Source organism: Oryctolagus cuniculus, chromosome 2 (genome assembly GCF_964237555.1).
Source record: "Oryctolagus cuniculus chromosome 2, mOryCun1.1, whole genome shotgun sequence".
NCBI classification, from domain to species: Eukaryota; Metazoa; Chordata; class Mammalia; order Lagomorpha; family Leporidae; genus Oryctolagus; species Oryctolagus cuniculus.
This window is the reverse complement of record NC_091433.1, coordinates 154312974-154331518: the sequence shown is the minus strand read 5'-3', so window position 1 is coordinate 154331518 and position 18545 is coordinate 154312974. Positions and strand designations below refer to the sequence as shown.

Below are 18545 nucleotides of genomic sequence, written 5' to 3'. Positions count from 1 at the left end.
AGCCGGCTGGAGCCCAGCTGCCTCCTAAGGCCCAGCTGCGGGCGTTTGGAGCGCGCCCTCCCCCGCTCCGCTTCTTAAATCAGTAATAAAACTTCTGAAAGAATAACTCCGCCGTCCCCTTCACTCATTCCCATAAACACACACGCCCTGGAGGAGGGCAGCCTCTCCCCGTCGCGGGGTCTGGAGCCGGAACGTGGAGAAACACTGGGGGCCCCCGAGGGAGAGGGAGCGAGCGGAGAAGGGAGGGCCGGGGCCGCGGCGGGAGGAGTCGGAGCCGCCGCCGCCCCCTCCCCGCCCCGCGCCGCGCGGCCCCGGCCCTCCCCCTGCCGGTCCTCCCGCAGTGGACGGCGGCGGCCGCAGCCGGAGCCCGCAGCGCTCGCCCGTGAGTGACCAGCCCGCGGGGCAGAGGCGGGGACGCTTGGGATACCTCTCCCCAGGGTGGGTGCCCCCCCCCAACTATCCGCCGGGAAAGTTTGCGGGTGGGGGCGCGGGTCCCGGGACTCTGGGCACCGTGTGCTGCGCCCCATCTCCCCGCGAACCGCCCTGGACGCGCCCCGGGGCCTCGAGGGGGTGCGCCCTGACGGGGCTTGCTGCTCCTCGCCTGGGCCCTGGGGCCGCTGCTGTGGCCTGGGTCCGACTCGAGAGTGGAGGAAAAACAAGAGAGAAGAATCTAGGCGCGGGTCGGTGGCTGGGGGTGAGGGGGTGGGGGAGGGGGGTGCTCGTCCAGACCCGTGCGCGGTCCGCGTCTTCCCGGCTCTCGGTTGCCACACTCAGTCCTTAGTCCTCCCCTGGAGGGCCCTGGATCGCCCATCCCCGGCACCCTGGTTTTTGTCCTGGCTCGCGTTGTTCGCTCTGCCGCGTGCCCCCACTTCCCTGAGAGGTGAGTGTCCCCCAGGCTCAGACCCCAGCTCTTAGCTGCTGCCTGGCGCCCTCGCCTCCCCGAGGGGCCACAGCTGCCACACGCACCCAGGTCTTTTCTGCAGGAATTCTGTTCCCTGGCATATGGTGTCCAGTCCACAGGCTAAACCCTGTGGGTGCAGGGACAAGTGGAAACATACTTCTGTTTGATTGCTTTTTTGTTGGTTTGGATTTATTTTTTTTTAAACCTCTCCAACTGTGCTTGTAGTAGTATTGACACATCATGTAGTTAGCCTTTGTAATTCTGAAAGAAAGAAAGAGGAAACAGAATGATAGAGAAGGCATGCTTACTAAAAATGCTGTGCAGAACCTGATCTTTGGAAAGACTGGACTCAGGCCATGCTGAAGCCGCCGCGGCAGCTCACTGTAGCGTGTTTTCCAACTACCCTAAACAGGCCAGCTCAGCCTGCTCCAGGCTACAAGTTCCAATTTGCCTGACTTGTGCCACAGCCCTTGTTGGCATTCCCTGCCTGCTCGCACCCCTCCTCTCGCCTCCCCTCTCCAACCCTCCACCTCCCTCCCCACTCCCCCACTCCCCCACTCCCACTTTGTCTCTCATAAGCAGGAGTTGTGCAAACAAGGCAATGGAAGAGGGACCACGAAGACAAAACAGCCTGGCTTATTTTAACCCTGGGGCTGCGGCTGCAGCTGGACTCTGATTGGGTGGAGGAGCTGTTTGGTTCACTTGTGTGGTTTTTGTGTGGGCTCTGGTTAGGGTGGAATCAGTGTTTCCATGACAGGCTTGGTTCTGAGGCTGCTCAGAGCAGCCTGTTCACTCTTGGATGGGTCGGGACAGATCAAGTGTGGAGTCTGGAGGGTTCTGTTTCGGGATCCATCTGGGCTGATTTTGCAAGCCTCGGCTTGCTCAGACGGGAGCAGCCTTAGGCAGGATTGCTTCCTGATCGTGGAAGAAAAACCCTTCCCGGAGGAGTGAGCTGTGCCCACAGAGTTGCCTGGTGTTGAGCTGTCGTTTTTAAGAACAGGCGTCTCAAGAACGGGTTGTAACAGATGTATTAGATCAGATTCTGAAACAGTCTCTTCAAATAAGGTATTCGGGACCATTTGAAATAGTCATGAGAAAAGTAATTTCAGTGCAAAGAAAGGAGTTTATTTTGAAAAGGATGTGATTCTCTTCTGTCCACGGATTCAGTCCCCCCCCCCACCCCCCCCACCCCCCCCCCCGCTGAAGGTTTAAGGTGGTCTCAGAACATCAGTGATAAGGAAGTGTTGTGCCTTCCGCTGCTCAAGTTTGTTTGGCCCTGCTGCTTAGAAAAACAATGTATTCAGATAAAAATCTTCAGTCTCTTCCCCTTCCTGGGAGTTTTTAAATAGTCCAGCCTTACACTGTTGGGACAGAGACGCCTTTTTGCCTGGGCCGGCCTTTGCACCACCTGCTCTTGAACTGAGTGGTTTGCTTCAGTCACAGAGGTGCGCTGGGAGCCCCATCGTCGCCTCCCCACTCCCATAGTGAGGGCCACAGAGGGTCCCTGACCTCAGGAGCCAGTGGTGCTGATGGGAGATGGAGCCTGCGTCCCCAGTTGTCACCTGGATGGGGCAGAAACAAGTGAAGTGTGGCACCTGCTGGGGGAAGGAGGGTGGGAGTCATTAAGAAGTAAAATAACTTCTGTGGCCCTTAAAATATCATATTGTACAAGAATGTGGAATTACATAGGACACAGGGTATGGAGTTGAATTTAAAAAGCAGGTTATAAAATAGCATCATTTCACTCCTGGAAAATACATTAAAACATCTGAATTATGTGCACCGAAATGGATGGTACAAAATTTTCTTTGTGCTTGCCTGTATTGTTCAACTTTTTTACAGTAATAATATCCAACATTTATTAAGATGTAAGCACTTATGGGTGGTGTTTTATTGAAAAACCTCTTTGAGGTAAGAACTGTTATTATTTTCATTATGGAGATTCAAAAACTAGGATCAAAGGGGCAGCAAGCCCAAGGTTGCGTAGCTCCTGAGTGCTGGAATCAGGTCTTGAATTCAGGTGGGTGTAGGTACCGTCGGTACATCTCCACCGCCACTGTCCACTGTGTGCAGATTTGCTGTTGTAAGTCGATAGAAAAGGAGATGGGAAGTATTTCATGCTTTGGTAAGAACTGGTATTTTCATTACTTGTCAGATGCCCTGCCTGCTGTCTTCTCGTCTCCCACTGGCACTTCTGTTTGGGAGTCCTTGAGAGTTGGTCAGAGGCGGCTCACCTTCTCCTGGTGAGAAGTATCCAGGATTTGCAGACAGCCTGTAGATCTAAGAACCCCATGGTTTGGGAGCAATCCCAGTATGGGCAAGGTTTTAAAAGTGGATCAGCGGATTATCTTCAGAGCTATGCTAGCGTGGGCTGTCTTTGTTCTTCATGCTGTCAGGTGAGCGTGACAGGTGGGAAGACCTGGGGAAAACTCATGTCCAGCCTCCCACTCACTTGTATGATACGTGGACTGTCAGGGCAGGTCAAGGGGCTACTGTGGAGCGAAAAGACAAGAAGAGAAGCTCATTGTGAAAGCACTGAATAATAAACTGTTTCTGGGAGCCTGGCTGTGAAGGTGATTCTGTGCATCTGTAGGATTGACTGGTTGGTGGAGGTGGAAACATCCGTGTGCGTGCTCTTGGGGCCAGTGCAGCATCCTGTACTGCTGTGTGCTCTCACGGGCCGCCAGCCCCCAAGGTCATCTTACCCTGCCCTCTCCTGGGGAAACTTGGATTTGCTAGCCATTATGATTACTTTTATATCTTTTGGGAATTTCTTGGCCTTCCTGGAGTTTACTAGTTCATATTATTGTTATTTTGTCTAATTGTACACATACACACACACACACACATACAAAGTCCTGTTTATTGAGATTGTGATATTGGGTCTTCTCACCCTGTTTTTATTCAGAGGAGTGATAACTGGTGATTTCCCCTATGAATATCTTATATACTGTTGCTGAATTTAATTCCTATAGATATTGTTGCTAATTTAAATGATATCCTTTTTCTTATTTTATTTATAGGGCCATGCCTGATATTTGAATTTTACCCCAGGATCCTAGCTGGCTTTTCTTATTAGTTCTAATAGTCTGCATGTAGATATTCTTGAATTTTCTGTGTAGACAATCACAAAATTACAATCCTTCATCAGAAATTGTTCACTCCTGTGACTCCTACTTATTTTTCTTGTTGCAATGGGTTGGCCCTCCACAATGCTTGATGGTTATAGTGATGGAGGGCACCCTGGGCTTCTTACTGCCTTTATTAAGTGCTCTTAAAGTTCCTCTGCTAAGTCTGCACTCTGCTTACAGTTTCAGTAGATGCTGTTTAGAGATTTTAGTAATAATTTATAATTATTGATTATAAATTAAGGAATTTTCCTCTATTCTTAATTTTTTTAAAGATTTATTTGTTCATTTGAGAGGCAAAGTCACAGACAAAGGGAGGGAGAGACAGAGAGGTCTTCCATCTGCTGGTTCACTCCCCAAATGGCTGCAACAGCTGGAGCTTCTTCCGGTCTCCCATGTGGATGCAAGGGCCTATGGATTTGGGCCATCTTCTACTGCTTTCCCAGGCCATAGCAGAGAGATGGATTGGAAGAGAAACAGCCGGGACTAGAACCAGCGCCCATATGGGATGCGGGCGCCTTGCAGGCGGAGGATTAACATATTGCACCACAGCACCGGCCCTGCTTCTTCACTTTTTTTTTTTTTTTTTTTTTTTTTTGACAGGCAGAGTGGACAGTGAGAGAGAGAGACAGAAAGGTCTTCCTTTGTTGTTGGTTCACCCTCCAATGGCCGGCGCGGCCGGCGCGGTGCGGCTGGCGCACCATGCTGATCCGATGGCAGGAGCCAGGTGCTTCTCCTGGTCTCCCATGGGGTGCAGGGCCCAAGTACCTGGGCCATCCTCCACTGCCTTCCCGGGCCACAGCAGAGAGCTGGCCTGGAAGAGGGGCAACCGGGACAGAATCCGGTGCCCCGACCAGGACTAGAACCCTGTGTGCCGGCGCCGCAAGGCGGAGGACTAGCCTAGTGAGCTGCGGCGCTGGCCTGCTTCTTTACTTTCAATCCAGCTTTCTGCTAATGTGCCCGGGAAGGCCCCTGCCCCCAGTTTGGGAGACCAAGATGGAGTTCTTGGTTCCTGGCTTGAACATGCCCCCCTCACCCCCCCGCTGTTGTGGCTATTTGGGGACTGAACCAGTGGTGGAAGATCTTGAGATCTGTGTGTGTGTGTGTGGCAGGGGTTGGTGGTGGCTGTCTTTTCCCTCTTTCTGTCACTCCGTCTTACAAGTAAATAAGTCATTTTAAAAAGCTTGATAAAATTCATTGTGAAATCACCTGAACTGATGGACGATTTAATGTCATGACTGATTATTGATGAATGCGGGTTTTCTGTTTCTTCCTAACACCGCACTCAGTGACATGATGACGCGAGGTTGCTTTCTGCAATCTTGTGAAGTTCAGGATCCACTACAGAGACTTTCAAGGTCCATGAGTAGGTGAACATGCACATATTCAGCTTGGACCTGAGACATGCTGCTACTGCGGGAATCAGGAGCGAAGAGACCTGGGTACCAGTGTGCACCAACACCACCTCACAGGCCCTGCAGCCTTGCTGTGGTGTTGTGTTCTCTTTCTGGCCACATTTTCTCGGTCTGGAAGGGATCTGAATTTCCCAGATTTCCAGTCTTCAGTACTGCCCTTCAGGTTCTCTGGGGTAGATTGAAATCTCCATGGGAAGGCTGCAGAAAGCACCGTCACATCATCTCATCTGGGAGTGGTGTGAACATCCCAGCGTCTCTGTGCAGACACGCCCTGTGGCAAGCTTCCTGTTCCCCCGGGTGTGTGCAGATGATGCTGTCTCTGCTGGGCAGCATGTTTGCTTGGGTCTCCAACAGTGCAGAGGGGTTTTCCTTGAACAGTGGATTCTTGTGGCCAACACCATCCCTGGGATAGAAACTGTGAAGAACAGCAGAGCCTGCTTGGAATAAAGAAATCTATAGAAAGAGATCTTCCTCATCTCTCCCAGTGAACTCTGTTCTTTTAAGGAAACTGAACCAGTGACAGTCCTTGGCCTTGCCCTCTGGCCCTAACTTCAGCCCTGAGTAATAACGGAAGAGAAATGGGCTTTGGAGTCCGGTCATGGATGCATGCATGGCCTGGGGCAAGTTGTGCACCACTGCTGAGGCTGAGTTTCCTTCTCTATAAACCGGTAGGAACGGAAATCTCCCTCAAAGGCTGCTGTGAAGATTGAGCGAGGTGGGGGCGGGCATTTGGCGTGGTGGTTAACACGCTGCCTGGGCCATCTGGGTCCTGTGTTGAACACCTGGTCCTGGGTTTGAGTCCTGGATACCAGCGTGTGCCCTGGGAGGCAGCAGGTGGTGGCTCGAGTACCTGGGTCCCTGCCACCCACATGCGAGACCCAAGTTGAGTTCCTAGCCCCCTGCCCCTGCCTTGGCTTCAGCCTGGCTTGGCTCTAGCTGTTGTGGGTATTTGGCGAGTGAACTAATGAATGGGACATTCCTCTCTCTTTGTTGCAAAAAAAAAAAAAAAAAAAAAATTAGTAAAATAATAGGAAATTGGCCGGTGCCTCAGCTCACTAGGCTAATCCTCTGCCTGTGGCGCCAGCACCCCGGGTTCTAGTCCCAGTTGGGGCTCTGGATTCTGTCCCAGTTGCCCCTCTTCCTGTCCAGCTCTCTGCTGTGGCCCGGGAAGGTAGTGGAGGATGGCCCAAGTGCTTGGGCCCTGCACCCGCATGGGAGACCAGGAGAAGCACCTGGCTCCTGTCTCCTGGCTTTGGATTGGCGCAGCACGCTGGCTGTAGCGGCCATTGTGGGGTGAACCAACAGTAAAGGAAGACCTTTCTCTCCGTCTCTCTCTGTCTGTCTAACTCTGCCTGTCAAAAAAAAATTAAAAAAATAAAGACAGAATAGGAAATGCATGCTGGGCATGCGTCATTGCTTACAAATGTTGGTCTTTTCAAAACATCTCCCCTCCACTGCTCAGATTTTCAATTAGGGATTGTGTTTCAGAAGGTCTAATCAGGGAGACTTCCAGGAAGAGGAAATGGGTATACCTCCTTTTTTAAATTTTTATTTATTTGACAGATACAGTTAGTGAGAGAGACAGAGAGAAAGGTCTTCATTCTGTTGGCTCACCCCCCAAATGACCACTATGGCTGGAGCTACGCCAATCTGAAGCCAGGAGCCAGGAGCTTCCTTCTGGTCTCCCACGTGGGTGCAGGGCCCAAGCACTTGGGTCATCCTCCACTGCCTTCCTGGGACACAGCAGAGAGCTGGACTGGAAGAGGGGCAACTGGGACAGAATCCGGAGCCAATATGGGATGCCGGCGCCGCAGGTGGAGGATTAGCCAAGTAAGCCATGGCACCGGCCCCAGGTATACCTCCTAATATCTTAGGTTTTCTTGGTAACATTTTAGATTTTCCTGCTTGAGTTTCCGTAACATTTGTGTGTTGCCATTTTGTGGCCTTCTCAGTCTATTGCTGGATCTTTCTATAGAATAACGATGTTGTTATGTAAGGAATAAATAACGTCTTAACTAGAAATCTTTCTCTGCTTTATTTGTTGGTGCTCTGGTCCTTTAAGGGAGACAGTGCCCTTCATTTCATTATTAGAGATAATGTTCGAAATGCAGAGACTCCCCCCCCCCCCAAGCTGCAGCTATTCGAGCTCCTTCTGAAGACTCCGGATACTGAGTAGGTTGGGGCAGGACATCCACAAAGAGGAGGTGGCCGCGGGAGATGAAAGAACTGCAGGTATCACGTTAGAATTTTCTAAGACATAAAATCTGCCTATTTTACAAAAATCATTTACCCGAGTCCTATGGAATCTGCATTTGGCTCAGAGTGCGTCACTTTTTGCAAGTGTCTTAGAAACAATAGTAATGATGATAGCTGTGACTGTTCTTAAGTAGAGGGAAAGAGCGTGCTGAAAACGAAACCTGATTGGACTTGCATATGTGCCTCCATATAAATCTCTGTGGCTCAGGGCACGAAAATAGCTTTTCCATTACAGAGCGAAGCCACGAGTCTCACGGAAGCAGCGGGGAGAGTTTAATGTAAAGCAGCCTGGCCCAAAAATTCAGAGGCGGGGCTGCTGCATCGGGCTGCGTTCATTCCTTGGACTATTTTTTTCCTAGATCATGGTGGCTCCTACTTGGGACTGGTTTGGAGGGCCTGGGAGATAGTAATCAATGCTACACACCTTGCTTTTGTTGGCTTCAGTTGAATGTTACCACAAACACGGAGAAATGTTTTCATCTCGAATCTTTGCACCTGAGAACCTCCCTCAGTGCGGCTCCAGGCCTGTTGCTTGTTTGTGGCTGGAAGCCAAGTCCCGTAAATTTTGTGAAAAATCCAGCAGTTCTGTAAGTGATGGTGTCAGTGGAAGGTGCCCAGCTGGGGTCATGCTCACGCACACACTGGTCAGGTGCTTCGCATTTTCAGAAAAATTATCCTGTAAAAAAAAAAAAAAAAAGTGAAGCAGCTTTGCTGGGAACCAAACTAGGTGGTAAAGTCAGAATCCTCCAATTGCAAGAAGGCTTAGGCTTGGCTTGACCAGCATTTTCCCCCAGTAAGAAAAGAAATGATTATTTTGGGTTTTGACATCATCCTCTTTATGGGTCAACTTTGACTATCAACTCCCAGAGCGTGGCTCCATTGCACACCCGATGGGGTTTTGCCCGCTTTAGACAGCCCACTGCTTGTCGAGATCTGCCTACTTCTCGCCCACGTGGTCCCGCTCCCGCCAGATGTTCCCGCTTAACGGCTCACACATGTGCTTCCACGTGGGCCAGCCCTGCTGCAAACCCTCACCACGTGTGGTCTGCTTGTGCCTGCGTGACCAGAGGGGCTGCCTGTCCAATTCACAGCAGGGCACTGGATTGACTCCTCCAAGTGGCCTCTGCGTGTGGAGCATGCGGCATCTCCCCACCGGAGACAGGTGCTGGCGGCTGCTTTCCTGGTTTCCTAGCCTGCGTTCCCAGGCGTCTCGTCCCCTGGCACTTGGTTTGCCTCCCTTGGGCATGGCTTCCTGGGCTATGACCTTACTTGCTGGAGGACTTCGCCCCAGGCCTCTTTCCTTGTGCACTCAGTCACCACTTCCTGAGCAGCGGCTCTGTTTGCGACTCCTGCATCTCACAGTGGTTGTGACCTCGGGGCCACCAGGTCCCCGTGCAGAATGATGAGGGTGGTGGCTCAGTACTGCACAGCTTTGGGGAAGTTGCCCTGTGCCTGGAGAGATGTATGCACAAGACAATTTCCTCTCCCCTATTTTACACCTTAAAAATAACCGTGGGGGTGGGATTTGGCCTGGTGATTAAGATGCACACGTTCTACATCTGAGTGCCTGGTTTGATCCTGGCTCCAGCTCCTGACTCTGGCTTCCTGTTAATGCACACCCTGAGAAGCAGCAGAGGTGGCTCAGGTAATTGGGTTCCTCCCATGCACATGGGAGACATAAATGGAGTTTCCAGCTCCTGGCTTCAGCCTCCAACCCAGGCTGTTGCAGGCATCTGGGTAGTGAACCAAGGGTGGGAGCTTTCTCTCTCTGCCTCTCAAATAAATCATTTTTTTAAAAGTGCGCATGAACAGTGCCATCAGATTCAGCCCTGGTTGCTTATCCGAATCCTGAGTGTAGCTTCCTATCTGCTTTGCCTGCCTTTGGTCTTACTAACCTCCAGTTTGTCCTTTGCTCTATCACAGTTTACTTTCTAAAATTCTGATTTGCTCCTGTTTGTTTTCTTTATTATAATTTTCATTACTTCTCATTTCCTTTGGAATAAAACCAAACTCCCCAGCAGGATGCAGAATGGCTTCTAGGACCTCACCTGGTGCCTCGCCTGTACCACTTGCAGCAGTAGCTCCTGGCTCCTGCGGTGCCTGTCCACCTGCAGGTCAGGCTCGGTGCTGCCTGCCTGGCTCGGCACACACACTCGTCTCTCTGCACCTTGTTCTGCCTGATCATTTATACCAGCCTCCGAGATTCGGCTTGGAAGCCTCCTCTTGCCGGAGCCCTTTTCAACCCCCGGGACCAGCTGCCTCAGCACCCTTAGGGCAGCGACACCCACCCATCTCAATCGGGCATCTGGCTTTGAAGCCCCCAGAGCTCTGCCTTCAGCTTTCCCACCTCAACATAGCATTTGAGGATTGCCCCGCTGGGACAGAGTGCGCTGGTGGAGTGCACTGTGGCTCTTCACCTGTGGCAGTGGGAAGCATAGTTTTCAGAGTGCTCAGTTACCATTGTTGAATGAGTGCATACAGGCATGAAATAAGTCACACACGTGCACACTGCGGGGTCACACTCCCCGAGGCTTAGGTCCCTCTGCAGAGTTTCATACCAGACTGGGAATATTCAGAAAGCACATAGTAGGTGCCTTGTGAATGCTGCGTCTGAAAATGAGTATACAGGTACGCACACTGTGGCGACGTGCCCCGAAATGTACTCAGAAGAGAGGCTGGAGCTGGCCTTGTTTGCCCTTGACTGCAGTGGAAAGAATGTAGAAGTGAGGAGTCAGAGAGGTCAGGCTCTCTTAGCTGTTTCCTGCTAGCATTTTGCCTCCCTGGACTTCCTTTGCTCACCCGTCCAGTGAAATGCTAGGGAAGAGAATAAGGAGAAACAGCAAGGCCCGCCGAGCATTCCAGCCTCGTGCAGCCTTGGCCTGAGACAGACAACCAGCTGCTTTCCATTAAGTGCCATGCACTGGGCACTTCTGCTTGTTTGGCCTTGTCACGGAAAGGCTCATGGGGAGCCCTTAGCACCAGGCAGGGCAGCCGTGCGTAGACCAAGAGTCTCAACTGTGGGCAGGAACCAACACCTGCTTACAAAGCAAACTCAGAGGCAAGGGGATGAGACACCCCGAGGAAGGCAGATGCAGCAGTCAGCATCCTAGCAGCCTGGGGTTCAAGCTGGCCCAAGGTCATCAGGAAGGAAGCCTGGCCCAGGCAAGTGTGGGAAGCCCCAGTGCCGGTCAGGTTATCTGAAGAATGCTTGGGGAGCAGTGTTACCTGGAGTCCCCCAGAGCCTTGATGAGAGCCCCAGGAAGCTAATGTGGGGTTAGGAGAGAGGCGTTTAATGCTGTCCGGATGATAGTGAGATGAACTCAGGAAGTAATGAGGTCTCCATTGCTGCAGGAGTTTACATGGCAGCTGGGTAATCCCTCATCAGGGATGCTGTGTTAAAAATTCCTAGATTGTGCAGGTCGGATAATACTGTTTCTTTTCTTTTTTTTTTTTTTTCTTTTCCTGGTCTCCCATGGGGTGCAGGGCCCAAGCACCTGGGCCATCCTCCACTGCACTCCCTGGCCATAGCAGAGAGCTGGCCTGGAAGAGGGGCAACCGGGACAGAATCCGGCGCCCTGACCGGGACTAGAACCCAGTGTGCCGGCGCCGCAAGGTGGAGGATTAGCCTATTGAGCCACGGCGCCGGCCGGATAATACTGTTTCTAAGAGAAACACATCCTTGCTTCTCACGTCCTCATGAAATCTCTCTCTCTCTCTCTCTCTCTCTCTCTGTGTGTGTGTGTGTGTGTGTGTTAAATATTTATTTAATTTGAAAGGCAGAGTTAGAGTGAGGGAGAGAGAGTATCTTCCATCCACTAGTTCTCTCCCCAGATGGCTACAGTAGCTAGAGCTGGGCCAGTCTGAAGCTAGGACACCTTCTTCTTCTTCTTCTTTTTTTTTTTAAAGATGTATTTATTTATTTGAGAGGTAGAGTTACAGAGGAAGAGACAGAGATAGAGATATTCCATCCACTGGTTCACTCCCCAAATGACCACAATGTTTGAAGCTGGGCTGATCTGGAACCAGGAGCCAGGAGCTTCTTCTGGGTCTTCCACATGGGTTCAGGAGTCCAAGGACTTGGTCATCTTCTGCTACTTTCCCAGGCCATAGCAGAGAGCTAGATCTGAAGAGGAGCAACCGGGACTAGAACCGGTGCCCATATGGGATGCCGGCATTGCAGGCAGTGGCTTTACCTGCTGTGCCACAGCACCAGCCCCACCAAATCTTGCTTTGGTCAATACTTTGCCGTCTCGTGGCTGTGATCACACAGCTTACCCTGCTGGCCTGGGAACCTGCCTTTGGGAGCTATAGTCTTTGTCCCCATGAAAGCTGTGTTCCCTGAACTGGGCCTCTTTGGGGATGTCCGCGGCTTGAATGGGAGTGGGCCTGTTGCTTCCTCTCTTGATCCATGCTGAGCTGTGAGAGCACACAGCTGTGAGCCGCTATTGCTTCTCACCAGCGCGGACCCCCTCGGATGATGGGAGACTTCACTTCTTCCCTTCCCTTCCGTCTGGCTCTGCTGCGGCCTCTGGGGTGATGCTAACCTGACTCTCTTGCATGGGAGACTTTCTGAGCTGGAAGCTCCCTTGACATTCCATCCTTTTCTTCCACCCCAAATGTTTGCTTTCTCTCCCTTCTTCCCCCCTTTATTTGTCTTCTTAAAATCTGTTCTTTTTCCACTCTCCCTGCTTGCTAAAAACTGCAGTATTTTCACTTGTGCAATGATTTTCTTTGCAAATTCTTTGCCCTCCTGGCATCCTGCTGAATCGGAATGTGTAAGCTCCGTTGTGCTTGTGAAGAAAACGTCCAGAGAGGTTAAGCGACATTTAATTCACTGGCAGAGCCAATGAGGCCGGAATCCGGGTTCCGGGGCTGCCCTGCCAGCCTCTGTCCTGGAGGTCACACTGCCTTTGCTAGTGGTGCTGGAGTCACAGAGCACATCAAGTTTCCTTTGTGTGTGGTCATCACGCCAGAAGAATTTCCCCCAGGAAACAATCCCAGGCCGCCAGAGACTCACAGTCTGAGCCCACAAGAGAAACAAGAGCAACAGAACTCACGGGTTCATAGTTTTCACAGAAACTTCCAAGGCCGTGCCTTAGACGATGCCTGCCGAGGCCTGAGGTAGGAGAGCTGTAGGACTCTCCCTGCACAGCTGAGGGTCAAGGAGGGAGTCCAGGCTGGAGAGGTTGGCTCCTGATTCTCACCTCCTGTGTGACCTTGCTTCAGGAAAATAAGGTGTGTGTGTATGTGTGTGTGTGTGTGTGTGTGTGTTTCCCTGCTTGATGTCGAAGGTGGTAGAGACCCTGGGGGCAGACCTAGGTTCTGGTGTCGGCAGTAGGTCCCAGGTGGGACAGGGTTGGTGAGCAGGCTCCAATCCTTGGGATCAGTCCCACTCCAGCTGAGTGGATTGGGAAAAAATAAATGTCCAGAGGAAGGAAGAGTGCAGGCCTGTGGAGTGTTCGTGAAGCCCTAAGGGAGACAGCCTTGGACCCAGCAGATACTCTAGCTGGGGATTCCACAGTGGAGAGAGACCTGCTGTCACCACATGGGAGTCTTGTTATAATCCTTAAAACTTCTTCTGGATCTCCTATGTGGGTGCAGGGGACCAAGGACTTGGGCCATCTTCTGCTGCTTTCCCAGGCCAAAGCAGAGAGCTGGATTGGAAGTGGAGTAGCTGGGACTTGAACTGCCACCCATACGGGATGCCGGTACTGCAGGCAGTGGCTTTACCCGCTACACCACAGTGCCAGCCTCCATGTATGTATTCTTATGTGCATATATATATATATGCACATAAACCATGGGGATACCTACTATTATTCTCCACTCTATAGATTAGGAAACTGAGGCTCAAAGAGGAGAACTGGTTTGCTCAAAGTCTCATAGTTAGAAGTTGAGTCAAGTACAAAGCCATCTTTTCTGAGTACTTTCTCAGGTGCTTGTAGCTGCTTTCCACATACTAAGCAGGACCTAGACGTCAAGTGTATGCCTAGAAGAGGCATAGAAACTCCTTCAGAATTCTTGCTCAAGGTTTCACTTGGTCTTTAGAGGCTGGAAAAGGTCCATGTGGAGTTGACATTCACCTTGAGTTCCTTTTGCTAACCTTCCAAGTGGGCATCCGTATGCTTGGTCTAAGAAGCAGGGACAAATCTTCTTAGACCTGGCATCGGTGCCCTGGTGCACGCTGACCAGTCCAGCACCCTGGTTACAGGGCACTTCCAAAAGTTCATGGAAGATGGAACTAACAGATCAATTCATTTTGCCCCCCACCCCAAATTTAAATTTATGCATTTTTTTATTTCCAAAACATGCATTTTCCATGAACTTTGTACAGACGTCTTGGTTGTGGCCACGTGGGACAGTGCAGCAGGCAGACTGGGTTATGCTGTAGACAGGGGTTTCTGGGTGAAGCAGTTATGAGTGGGAGGGCTGGGATGCAGGGAAGTCAGCTACCTGGGCTCCCCTGCAGTGAAGAGAGGCTGTTCCCAAGCTCTCAGAGCTCAGGTGTGCTGTCAGCTCACCATTCAAGTCCCTTCTCTACCTTTGGCCTGTACCAGGACCAAGGCCAAACCTCTCGGAACCCTGTCCCTCCCTGTCATGGGTACATGAGGCTCTGCTGCCCCTGTGCCCTGGGAATTGGTTGCTAACAAACTGAGCAAGGCTGATCCCTGTGAGACCTCATCCTGTTGGCCTGGCCTGCTGCCCTGCACACCTTCCCAGCCAGGCCTCCAGCCCTCCAGAAGGCGAAGTCTCTGCTCCCAGGCGCCTGTCTGCCTGGGTCTCGGCAGGTGCTTGGGTGGCGATCCTAGCTGTCTAGCTCAGAGTCCTGCTGTTGCTTTCTCCGCCTTTCCTGTCCAGCTAGAAGCCCTCGCTCCCCGTACTTTTCTTGGCACTGTTCTGGCCCTGTGGGAAACATGTGAAAAACTCTGGAATGAGTCAGAACCTGGCAAGAGTCTCAGCTACCTTTACCAAATGCTGATGGGACTCCCAGCCTGCAGCCTACATCACAGCTGGTAACCAGGCGTGAATCAGACCCAGCCACTCTCTGTTACGGGGTTGCGTCCTGCCTAGAGTGAAGACACTAGGAGACAGCCAGCCTGATGTGACAAGTGCTGTCTGGAGCTCCAGTCTGGATTCCTGGCCAGGCACCAACTTTACCTCCCTGGAGGTTGAGCGCCCTGTGCTCTGTGTTTCTGCCAGACTCTAGGCCATGGCCTCTGCCTGGGGGCCTTGCTCTGCTGTCACATAAATACATTGACCTCTGTCCCCATTCTCCATTACTAGAGAATAACCACTTCAAGTTCTTCATCAAGAGATGAATGGGCATGGCTGACACTGTGGCACAGTGGGTTAGGCCACTGCTTTCAGTGCTGGTCTCCCATATGGGCGCCTGTTCAAGTCCTGGCCATTGCACTTCTGATCTAGCGCCCTACTAATGCACCTGGGAAAGAAGTAGAAGATGGCCCAAGTGCTTGGGCCCCTGTACCCACATGGTAGGGTTGCAGCCATTTGGGGAGTGAACCAGCAGATGGAAGCGCGCGTTCTCTCTCTCTCTCTCTCTCTCTCTCTCTCTCTCTCTCCCTCCTTTCTCTCTCTCTCTCCATCCCTCACTCTGTAACTCTGCATTTCAAGTAAATAAATAAATCTTAAAAAAAAATAAATAAATGAAAGACACAGAGAGAGATGAATGGACAAGCAAAATGGTAGTATATCCAAACAGTAGAGTATTTTTATTTTTGAGCTTTGTTTATGTGAAAGGCAGAGTTACAGAGAGAGAGGGAGAGGCAGAGAGAGATCTTGTATTCGTTGGTTCCTTCCCAAATGGCTACAGTGGCTGGGACTGGGCCAGGCTGAAGCCAGGAGCCCAGATCTCCATCTGGGTCTCCCACGTGGATGGCAGGGACCCAAGTGCTTGGGCCATCTTCTGCTGCCTTCCCAGGCACGTTAGCAGACAGCTGTGGAGACCTCACCCGGAAGGACCTCTGTGTTCTCTGAGCAGGAAAATGAACTCTGGTGGAGAGAGGAGCGTGGGAAGAGAGAGGAGCCGTGGGAGCTGCCCCGTGGCGAGCAGCCGGCACCGCGGAGGCTGGGTGAGCCCTTTCCTCTGCTGTGCTGGATCCCTAGGGAGTTTGTGGGTCTCGCTGGGCAGTTTGTGCACAGGCACCTGGATAGCCCTGGCCCTAGGAGGGGCTTCTTGAGGAGTCTTGCAGTTACTTCAATTAGAATCAGGACTGGGAAGAAGAAGAGAGCGGGAGAGGGAGAGAGAGATTGATCTTCCATACCCTGGTTCACTTCCCAAATGGCTGCAATTGCCAGTCTGGGTCAGCCGGAAGCAAGAGCCAGGAACTTCATTTTGGTCTCCCACATGGGTGGCAGAGGTCCAAGCACTTGGGCCGTCTTCTGACGCTTTCCCAGGTGCATTAGCTGGGAGCGGGATTGAAAGCGGAATAGCCAGGACTTGAACCAGTGCTCAGATACAGCCAATACTGATCTTCTATAACTGGTTTGTAAATAGGACCTTAATCAGTGATTAAAAAAATTTTTTTCCCCTCATTTTGGAATTGTTCAAATTGTTATATATAAGAAATCTTTAGGGGGCAGTGCTGTGGTGGAGTGGGTTAACACCCTGGCCTGAAGCACTGGCATCCCATATGGGCGCTGGTTCGGGACCCGACTGCTCCACTTCCTATCCAGCTCTCTGCTATGGCTTGGGAAAGCAGTGGAAGATGGCCCAAGTCCTTGGGCCCCTGCAGCCATGTTGGAGACCTGGAAGAAACTCCTGGCTCCTGGCTTTGGATTGGTGCAGCTCTGGCCGTTGCAGCCAATTGGGGAGTGAACCATCGGATGGAAGACCTTTCTCTCTCTCTGCCTCTCCTCTGTCTGTGTAACTCTGACTTTCAAATAAATAATCTTTTTTAAAAAAGAAATCTTTAAAAAGTTCATGGAAAGTGCATACTAAGAAAAACTAGACTTGGATTTCAGCAGATGGAAGCGCGCTGTCTCTCTCTCTCTTTCAAAAGATTTATTTATATATATATAATTGAAAGTCAGAGTTACACAGAGAGAAAGAGAGGCAGAGAAACAGAGAGAGAGAGAGAGGTCTTCCATCTGCTGGTTCACTCCCCTGATGGCCACAACAACTGGAGCTGTGCCAGTCCGAAGCCAGGAGCCAGGCACTTCGTCTGGGTCTCCCACATGCGTGCAGGGGCCCAAGGACCTGGGCCATCTTGTACTGCTTTCCCAGGCCATAGCAGAGAGCTGGATCAGAAGTGGAGCAGCCGGGACTCGAACCGGTGCCCATATGGGATGCCAGCATGGCAGGTGGCGGCTTTACCCGCTACGCCACAGTGCCAGCCCTTTAACGAGCATCTTAATTGCTTGGCCAAACGCCTGCCCCGAGGTCTCACTTCTTAATACTGTTGCATTGGAGGGTAGATTTCAGCATATGAATTTGGGAGGGCCCATGTACTCTGACCACAGCAGTAACTAATGTTAGCTTCTTTTCACACCTGCAAAATCCGCGGGGTAGGCCGTTGAAGTGACTTGCTCCATGTCACATGTAAGTGTCAGGGCTGGGACTGAAACCCCTGGCCCAGCGCTCATCTGTGTGCCCTGTATGCTGCTGATCTCAGGACCTGGCACTTGGGAGACGCCCTGTAACCACCCATGGAATGCTAGGCAGCGGCTGTGTGGTACAGGAATCTGCATCAGACCATTAGGCCAGCAGGAGCCTGGCATCCAAGGGTTGAGATCATGGGCAGCTGTCTTCGTGGGCAGTGACCCCTGGCTTCTCAGATGGGCCCTTCCAGTCTGAGTGCAGCTTGTTTAGTGTGTGGGAAGGAGTGAGAGCTTAGAGACCTTTATGGGCCAGTTAGCTACTTGTCCTTTCTCAAAACATTAGAAGCAGTCACGTGGTAATTGGGATAAATTACTTGACCAGTTGTCACAGCAAAGTGGTTGGTTGTGGTTATCCCTGCAGGAAAGCTGCAAGTGCAGAGAGACCCCTTTTACAGGTCTTTGAACTTGCAGGACTTTGTCTTACCATCGGAGGTACAGTGGCCCCTCAAGGGGGAGAGAAGCAGATGTGCACATTTAAGAGCGAGCCCAACCAGGCCCCTTTTACCCCTTATCATTTGCAGGGTTTCCCTCAGGTCAGCGTCTGGGAGGCACCGTCCCTTGTGGAATAATGCCCATTCTCACTCCACTCCCTCTCTGAGGCCTTGCTCTTTCCACTGCAGAGCCCACGAAAACACAAATGCCACCGGGCAGTCCTGAAAGCACGCCTTGTTTGCAGGCCCCCGCCCAGGCCCAGGCTCGCTGGTCTCCTCCTACTGACAGCTGGGGAGGCTGAGTGCTTTGGAGAGTGGGAAGCCTGGGGCCCACTTTGTGCTGCTCCTAGGAGCAGGCTGGCCAGAGAGGACCAGACCATGATATGGGAGTTTCCTGGAAGCCAGTGTAGAAACCAGTGTCCCCAGGAAGCACCCCAGCACCCCCGCTGCAGAAACCTGGGTGGAGTGACATGGATGGGCAGGAGCCTGGCCTCTGCTGTGGGCCCCAGCCTCCACCTGCTGTCTTCGCTTCCAGACTGGTAGCCTGGCCGCAGCCCCGCTGGCTGCTGAAGCTGTCTCCACTGTAGTCCCCGCTGACTTGCCCTGTGAGGCAGCTCATCCCTGCCCTGGGATCTTGAGTGAAGGCCCTTGGCCTTCCTGGCTGTGTCTTTCTCCTCTTCATGACATCTTCCTGCTAATGCCTCCATCTTCAGCCATGGGTACTCGAAGACTTTGCCCATTCACCTCTGAGCTCAGCTCTCACCCGGCCCTGAAAAACCCCAGCTCAACCCCGCTG

At 51.9% G+C, this 18545-nt stretch overlaps 1 protein-coding gene across 6 annotated transcripts in view; it reads left to right on the top strand.

Annotated features, from left to right (window-relative positions):
* Positions 1 to 227: 227 nt before the first annotated feature.
* Positions 228 to 18545, top strand: part of STON1 (stonin 1) — a 49307-nt gene continuing 30989 nt past the window's right edge. Inside the window, exon 1 of one of the 6 annotated variants that reach the window (XM_070067930.1) lies at positions 228 to 382. The gene's annotated coding sequence lies outside the window, so the exon portion shown is untranslated. Of the gene's footprint in view, positions 439 to 18545 lie in introns of all 6 variants that reach the window. The other 5 variants (XM_008252788.4, XM_017350239.3, XM_051829155.2 and 2 more) reach the window with 5 other exon arrangements.